Genomic DNA, 9,815 nt, shown 5'->3' with positions numbered 1-9,815 from the left:
CATATAAACTGCTGTTTAATGCCCAAATATATTAAACATAGCAAACATTTTTTTTGTTGAAAACAAACGAATATTTTACAAAAATGCAACGAAGGAATTAATACATACTCAAATGAGAATTATTTTATAACTTTATGTTATATATATATATATATATATATATATTTATATATATATATATATATATATATATTTGTGTGTGTGTGAAATTGTTGTACAGATTAGTTTCCTTGATTTTTATCCAATAAAACACGAATGATTATTAAATAGTCCTCTGGCAGGTGTATAGTCGGTTTATTATACAAACATTATTCAAAGAGACCACTTCATCGACTAAATATCATCATTTTTTTTGGTGACGTGGTCTCTTTGATTTAGGATCTCACTGACACATGTATGTACATATGTAACCAATAATGTTTGCATAATAGACGAACTAATATATATATATATATATATATATATATATATGGTTCAAAACCAGTTAACTTATTTTTCCAATCCAACTAGTTTCCGCCAGAAGTGAAGTCTGTTATTCGGAAGTTGGGTTAGGGTTAGGGATCGAAAATAAAATTTTTAGACAAAAAACGACTATTTTATTTACTGAAATATGCCATAGGGAAAAATACATACATACTACATACATACACACACACATATATATATATATATTGTGCTTCGTTATAGGTACCCAAAAGTATAAGCACTCCGAATTTCTAAGGAACTCTCTAAGGCAGCTATATAATGCATCGCTTGTTTATGATATTTCTGTGAAGGAAATCTATAATATTGCCGATATAGTTATTAAGTAGTATTGTCCAATACATAAAGCTAATTGTATAGAAAAAATTATATGAAAAGGACAATACTAAGGCCATATACATTCATCTATTTTCCACTCACTCACAATCTATTATAAAACATATTCCCAAATCTATAAGCAAAAGAATAAGTGATAACTGTTATAACTTCCACAAAACATTTACGACAGAGCTCTTTAAGTAAGTGGATATAAAACGTTCACAGAATATATTGGCCATACATACTATAGCAATAAATCTAAAAATAGTAGCAAAGGGAATTATTTCTCTTTGAACATAATGATCAACAATCTTCGTTTGAAATTAATCTCATAAAACTACATTTCCTACCTAATAACATATTACATACAATAATTAATAAAATGCACATAAAACTGCGGCTATAACAAGAGTAAAATGGTTAAAAACTCAATAATAGCATCGTTAAAGATAACATCTGTTTACACAAATGACCGTAGTTTTCGTCGTATAAGGCGACCGTCAGATAAGACGAGGTACAAATTGGAGCAAATTTTAATAAATTCAAACTATATCGGTTGTATAAGGCAACTGCTTAATCGCGAAACCATATTTGTTTCGTCTTATGCTAAAGATTGCAACATCCGGTCTCATGAAATATTGGTTTTTAAAGAACGTTGACTTTAAAGAACTGCTTATAATCTACACATTATATAAGACCACGAAACTAGAATGTGCAAGCGACTCTATAAGTCACTCCGTCGGTCGGTCGGTCGGTCTGTCCGTAACTCTTTTGTGCTTGGCCTTTTTTGTTAAGATCAAAGATGCTGTTCTTAGCTTTTTAAGCTTTTCTTGGCCTTTTGGCCAAGATCAAAGTGTAGTATCTGTTTCGGCAGATACTGCAAGCTATGACTAGCTATGACTAGCAAAGACCAGATGTGGGGGCAACCCCACATGCCTGACCTTTAACCAGCTCCCATTTCCCACCTCTCGGGAGCTGGTCCCCTTTTCCCCTTCCCCCTCCCTTCACTCCTCACATTAAAAATCGGCCTTGTGCCTAATTTGCTCGGTGGGGGAGCAAATAAATACCATCTGTTTCGGCAGATATTGCAAGCAAAGACCATATGTGGGGGGAACCCCAAATATAAGACCTTGGTCAATGAAGGGGCAACCCTTCATACCAATTGTCACTATCCAGCTCCCCTACTCCCCGGAGAGTTGATCCCGATTTCCCCTTCATTCCTCACATTAAAAATCGGCCCTGTGCAAATAAATACCCTTTTCTTGGCCTTTTGACCAAGATTAAAGTGTAGTATCTTTTCTTACTGCATGCTGTACGTATGTTTGTAACTTTGTGATATAAAGTGGGGGATCTCTTTTTTGTATAAATTTAATGTAAAATGATCACCCATTTTTAAACAAGTCAGTCTCAGAGCCATTCAAGTCATCCACCAGATCATTCAAGTTGTTTTTGAAGGACTCCAGTTATTTTTAAGCATTTAAGTCATTCTTAAGATCAGTCAATTCATCCTTAAGTTCATTAAAGTCATTCTAAGTCATTTACTTTTTATTTATTTAAGTCATTTCAGCCAATTTTTTTGTCATTTTAGTTTATCTTTAAGAATTTCATGTCAATCCTACATTCATTCATTCTTTACACGAGAGCACGCGACTAATGGCTATCGGCCTTGTTTTAAAAATTAATTGAATTATAATTATAAACGCCATTTATGGTGAAATGTGTTATTTTTAAGCTTTATAATATTTCTTTCATAATTGATCAATCAAGCTTTAAATTTTTCTATTTTAACATCAAACATACATTTTGGACATTATATTTCACTTTTAGTCAGCTTTTAATTTCATGATTAAAATCATTTTTTTTGCTTATTTTCTAATTAATAGTAACCAATGAGCCACACTCTTTTCCATAAACCAAGTTGACAAAGACTTTCATTAGAATTTGGTGGCCCTTAAAAGGACCGTTTTTGGTAACCCTCTGGGGACATGCAACTTGTTAGAGTGTCAACCATCATCTACGGAAATCCAGGTCTTCATAGTTAATTAACAAAAAGGGAGATACAAATTTTTTGTAAACCGTAACGGGCTACTGTATCTTGAAAAAAAAAGTATACGCAGATACAATTAATACTTATAATTTTCACACCTTGTTTATTTATTCATTGGTTCGATTCTTTAAAGAATTCTTTATGTAATGGTACATGAAAAGTTTACACATTCTAAAATAAAAAGTTTAATTTATTTTTAAAGATTTAAAAGTATACCTATTAAGTGTTTTCATAAAAGCATTTTTATCCTCATCTGAAAGATAATAATTATTGATAACATATTCAACGGATCTCACACATAAAAACGGAAAAGATAAAAAAAATTAAACACATTCAAAGGTCGTATTTTAATCTTCGATATCGAAAGCACTCTGTAATTTTTATATTTGTTGATTTTCTACAATAGTTCACCCTACTACTACTACAAAATGAGTGTGCTTAGTGAATCGCTGGAATTTTAAGGGATCACACAAGAGACAAATAAGGAAGGGGACATGAAGTCCCCAAAAATATATTTATACAACAGATGTGAAAAAGTACACCCATATAAAGGGCATTCTTTATTTAATATTCGGTGAAAAATTTATATTGATAATTACCTGATTTTGATAGATTTTTAAAGACAGGCTGTTACAAAAATCCATAACAACCCTTAAATTTGGCGAAATATATATATTATTAAATGAACATTTAGCTGAATGCCAAAGAATAGAGGGACTAAAAAAATGACAAGCTTTAAAAGCGAGCGGAAAAAGAAATATCTGCCTTACTCGAAAAAATGCTTTATTTGGGTGTCTTAACCCCCCCCCCCCATTTTGCAGACGAGACGACTTTGTTTAAAGAAAATATTTTATCAAATACTTCAATAAAAACGTCGGTTCTGAAACGATCGTGCAATTGATTAATTTTGTTTGTTTTGCTTGTAAAACTGATTCTTAATTTAACATTATGAATCATTTTACTGAATATTAAAATAGCTCTTGAATATCTATACCTATCGAGCTAATTATATACCTATAGTACAACGAGTACTGTTTTCTTTCAATAGTATTAATACATTTACTAGTACATTAAAATAAACTCTGCTCTTTCGACTATGTCTAATCCCCTCAATATATATATATATATATGTATGCATGAATCTCATATATATATATATGCACACATACATACATATGTATGTATGCATATATGTGTGCATGTATCTTTCTTATATATATATATATATATATACCATTCAATGGTCAAAGCAGGAGAGGGTAGATCAGTAGCTCTAGATATATCTAAGGCTTTTGACAGGGTATGGCATGAGGGTCTTCAAGAAAATTAGTTCATACAGTATCACTGGACGAATACTTAGCATAATTAAATGCTTCTTAGATAAGAGAACACCAGGTTGTCCTCCACGGTCGTACATCCAAGCAATATGATATCAATGCGGGAGTGGCTCAAGGGTTTATCATGGGGCCTCTATTATTCCTAATATTCATAAATTACCTGTCTGACAAAATTGTCTGTGAGATGGGTATATATGCTGATGACACCACTCTCTAAAAAGACACGATAGGAAAACTAATGAACACATATCTAAAGAAATGGCAGATACACTAGAGAATGACCTCCAATCTGTAGTGGAATGGGGACAAAAATGGATGGTCACATTCAATGCTGTCAAGACTAAACCTGTTTCCTTCAATAACTACAAGAAACCTTCTCTACCACCAATAGCAATGGCCAGTGACTCTTTACCTGAAATTACATCCTTTAAATTCCATGGTCTAACGTTCACAGAAAGCATGAGTTGGAGCAATTACATTGAGAGCATTGCCAGAACCGCTACGAAGAAGGTAGGTTCTCTCTACCGCGCTAGAAAGCTACTAACGCCTGAAAGTATCCTATACCTCTATAAGACCACCGTTCGCCCATGTATGGAGTATTGTTGTCATGTCTGGTGCATTTGCTACTAGTCTCTCATTCCTAGACAAGGTTATAAACAGAGTCGTCAACCTGATAGGTCCTGCACTGTCATCTAAGCTTCAGCGTCTGCCCCATCGACGAAATGTAGCATCGCTCTGCCAATTCTACAAGTACTTTAACGGTGAATGCTCTGACAAACTGCAAGCACGTGTGCCCCTTCAACGTAAATACCCCCGACAAACCCGACAAGCAGCTAAATCCCACTCCTTCACAGTAAAGATCTCTAGATGTAAGACAGCCTCCTACTCCAGTAGTTTCTTTCCTAGAACCGCTAGACTTTGGAATTCCCTTCCGGGTCCCTGCTTTCCTTACTGTACTGACATGCAGACGTTCAAGTGTAACGTGAACCGTCATCTTGCTGCCCAACTCCCTACATAATACTCATGTAGCTTATGTCCCCGATAGTATTCCCTACATCAAAGTGGCAATGTGCCTTGTTTGGGGTGAAAATTTAATTATATATATATATATATATATATTCGGATCAGAAATATTTTATTATACTGCTTTAAAATAGTACCGTTATTTTACAAATAATTCAGCTTACAACTTTATCGTTCAAATTTTTATTTAATGTTATTATTTCTCTTCTTTTTGTTCGACCTGTTTATTCTTGCTTATTTATTTTATCAGTTTTTACTATCACTGTATATCTAAGTAAATAATATTGAGTAGACTCTACATAGCATCATAAAAGAACTTATCATTAAAGACGCAACTCTATATGCCAATTCCTAACTTACATTACAATCTCTGGAGGCAGTTTATAATGTATTTACATCTCTATGCAGCGGAACCGGAAGTAAAAACCGAAGTAAAACATGCGCGATGCAGTTGCAAAGAAAATTAGAATTGCTTGAATGCATTTCATTTTCTGCGTTTTTGTAGGTGTTAGAAAAATGAATTTTAAGTTGCCTTTAAGGAGGAAAGGACGCCACAAGGTCGACGAAACTAACAACGGCTCACAAACTTATTCTGATAAGCCCGATCCGTTGTCAGCCCCATGTTCATTGGGAAGTGAAATATTTTATCTTTAGGATAACAGAACAGAGAGCGAGAAGTGGAGTTCATATGATAGATTATCGGACCGATCGATCACTCATGCAACGAAAACCAATATTTTGATCCATCGATGAGCATTATGAAGGTGGCATAAAGAAGATCGATAATCCTTTGTTCGATTACAAAGTTGGCGATTTTTTTTATTAAGTCTACTTTCCCGTCGTTGAAAAGGCACAAATAAAAATAAAACAGACCAAAGTAAAGAAACTTATATAGGACTCGGAACAAAGAGGTAACTCTATACAAGGTGTGTAGAAATTCAATTGCATAACGTATGCATTACGTTCTATGTGTAAAAGGTCCTTTTATATAGGTGTTATTATAATAACACTTTTATTAATCCTTATTTACTTGCCTTTCTCAAGAACTGAATATCATTATTGGAAATCGCTCCAGACATGGGAGGAAGCTATTTGATGTAAGGAGTAACACGATTTTCACAACATACATATATTTGTCAATACAAGACAACACGGAGTGTCTCTTTTCCATATATGACAGACGGACTCAATATTATGTTTCTTTTTATACACTTAGACGATTTCTTGAAGATTAAGGTACTTTCTAAAGCATATTTTTCTAAAGCATATTTTTCTAAAGCATATTAATATTTATTGAAAAAGTGCCCCGTTTTAATTAAACAGAGGATCGCAAAAAATCGCATTTTAAAATTAATTTATAAACGATATTTAGTCATTTAGAATTCATTTCGTTTTATTTGAAAAAAAAAAGGCCAGCCATTTAATACGTTGTTCATCAGCGTCTAAAAAGATTGGAATACATTTTGACTTTGTAGAATTGGAAAATAATCTGGAGTAGAAAACCATTAATGACTTGCAAACCTTACTATTACAAGTTTTATGGCTATTTATATACATTTCCATGTTATAAAATATAGAATTAAACAACATCAAATAAGCAAAACTATTGAGTCATTTAATAATTAATAGCCAAACGAAACCTTAAGAAAATTATTGTGTCTAAATATCACTTAGAAAAGCTAAAGAAAACAGCAAAAATAAATAAAATAATCTCGCGGGAATCACAGGATCACGATGCTTGTTTTCAATAAAGCCCAAAAATTACTCCTGGAATTCAACGTAAAATCTGTCCAAAATAAAGCCATTAATAAAAAGCATTTCACGATTAAGATCATGATCTTGAAAACTAAAGTTAATCAGGAATGAGGAGATGGGTACTTTGTAAACGCCTGATTAAAACTTGGCTGGACTTCTGGCTTGTCCATTCTCTTTTCGGTCTTCAATTATTTGACTGTGTTTATTCAAAGATGTCCGATAAAATTGTTTGCAGTGGACATCTTTCCAAACAACGGCGGTCGATTTTGAACGCGCTGAAAATTGTCCAAGCCAACAATTTAACATTTTAAATATTCGTAGGTTGTACGCCATTACTCCTAATTACTGACAAGATCAGTGTCTTAACAAATGATTTACGATAGCAGACAGAGAAGAAAGGGTGAAGCGCAACTGGACCAATGAATGGCGAGCGAAAATCACGTGTTATTTATCATATGGTTATTTTAAAGATTAATGAGTTTATCTGTCAACTAAAACATTCACTTTTTAATGCGAATATCTATGGATGTCGCTATGTTGATATATAGGTGCTCCGTGGTTAATAATATAAATAAATACACACACACATATTTATTAGTATCATAAATAAGTATTGATGTTTATATATATATATATATATATTAGTAATAGCCACCCGGGGTATCATGGTCGTAAAATCCGCTTAAATATGATATTTAAATTCATATGGATTACGTATTTTTTATTATAGAGATAATTTTTATATATTTTTTTTATTATTTCGATTATTATATTGAATCTATTACATATTAGTAACACCAAAACTAAAAATATATATATATATATATATATATATACGATTAGGTGCTATAAGCTACAATCGAAACCAAAACATACAACTCGCCACGCTCATTCCTTAGCATCTGAACCACGCCCATGCGCAAGCACAAGCATTATATATATATATATATATATATATATATATATATATATATATATATATTACACACACATATCTATATAATTTACCTGCACTCTGTTTTTTAAAATAATATCGCCCGATCGTCAAAGACAAGTAAGTGAGTAGGAAAGGACTGTGACCGTCATTTCCTGCTTGCTTGCTTGCTTGAATCCTCCTCATATGTTTAATTCTAACGACTATATGTTTTTTTAAAGAAAAAAAAACTGATTACTCCCGATTAGTAGCCTATAATTATATCGAACAATTGTGATATCAACACTTGGCTTCGATAAATTTTATCGATCCGCAGAAAAATACTCAGAAAATTAGAGTTGGATGTTAGAATAACATGTTTTGACAGCAGTGGATCGCATTTAACTCCAGAAATTGTTAGTTAAGAGTGCGGCTTAGTAAACACTTGACAATTTAAGCTCAATAACGATCGGTATTTTTGTTAACAATAATATTATTACTCATGAATGTTGTAATAATATTTAACAATAACTAACACAGATGCCGACTAAATATGTGAGGATATGCCTGACTTAGAAACTGCTATGTTCGACCCCACCTGATTTTAACATAAACGCATATACACTGTAGTTGTATATATTCTCTTTTTTCTTTTTTCTCCTCTTTAAGATGAGAAATAGCTCGTACGTTTGAGAACTTTACACAACGATGCCAACTTCGACACATTATGTTGATAAACAAATATTTATAATTGAAAATTATTGAAATCTTTCAATATTTCATTATTCTTTTTACTTATGTTTCCTACTGAACGGTGCTTTTCTACATAATTTCATTGCCATAGCCGTCAAACTCATTTGACACTACGTACAATGTCATGAGAAAACTCCAAAATCTTATTTATAAGCAAACAGCGAGCCTCGCATTTTTTCAGCCAATTAAGTAGTGAGTAAGATTATTTACGACAGTTCTCAAACCAAAGAGGGGGTGGAGCTTAAAATATACACGCACATGCACACACACACATACACACATATAACACACAAATATAACACATACACATATGTGTGTGTATGTGTGTGTGTTATATGTGTGCGCATATGTATTATAGTTTTTACTATGATGCGAAACTGTTTCTATGATATTTTTCTTACCCTTTTTCCACAACAAACAACACATATTGTCAATTGACATGTGAGGGCTACTATTTGGTATCGTATCTCAGAGGGGAATATTAGGAGTTGACCTGCGAGATGTCGGTTTACATTAAATTTCAACTTCTGCAGTTTACTACAGTTGAGACACATGGGGAATTCCAAAATTTAGCAGTCCGAATGGAAAAAACCTAGAGTAGAAAGCTTTCCGGCATCTATGGACTCCAACATTGAAGAAATGGAATTTTGTTGCTTGTCGTGTTAGCCGGGAGTATATACATATGTCATCAAATAGTTCGATGTTTTCTATCTCCGCAAATATTCGACTTATACTGTATCATTTATTTAAGAACTAACCATTCTTAGTAATAAATCTTGTTAACTGAGCGTATTTTTTTATGTTTTCATGTCTAATCTCGAAACTCGGCCAGGATGATCAAAAGATTATATTGCCACAAAGTACCTCAATGGAATTTAAAATTTAAACATTCCGCTCCTGGGAAACATTTTGTACGTTCAAAACCAATTATCCCCGGTTAATTAAAATGAATCGGCAGTCACCCCTCTCCACAAACACAAGAATAATTTAAATAAAATGAAAACCGAATAACATTTTGTATTTTGTTTTCGTTCTTTCATTTTATTAGTGTGTCAGATTATCCGAGAGAAACAAGACGTTATCTTTTATTTCGAGATTCACGATCGACTCTCAGTATCCAATTTAATTGAACTTGTTCGGAGAAGATCGATAGATTTTAATTTCAATTTTTTGTTTGTTACTGGAC

General features: G+C 32.8%; 1 protein-coding gene and 1 pseudogene across 2 annotated transcripts in view; one reads left to right on the top strand and one right to left on the bottom strand.

Moving 5' to 3' along the window:
- LOC145249442 (glutamate receptor ionotropic, kainate 2-like) overlaps nt 1–9,815 on the bottom strand; it is a 1,370,511-nt gene that overhangs the window by 869,471 nt on the left and 491,225 nt on the right. The window lies entirely within an intron of this gene.
- Nucleotides 1,624–1,787, top strand: LOC145249853 (U2 spliceosomal RNA; annotated as a pseudogene).

The sequence above is a fragment of the Euprymna scolopes genome, chromosome 28 (assembly GCF_053919585.1).
Source record: "Euprymna scolopes isolate OS-2025 chromosome 28, ASM5391958v1, whole genome shotgun sequence".
NCBI lineage: Eukaryota > Metazoa > Mollusca > Cephalopoda > Sepiida > Sepiolidae > Euprymna > Euprymna scolopes.
Note: the sequence above shows the minus strand (reverse complement) of the source record. Positions and strands in the feature narration are given on the sequence as shown.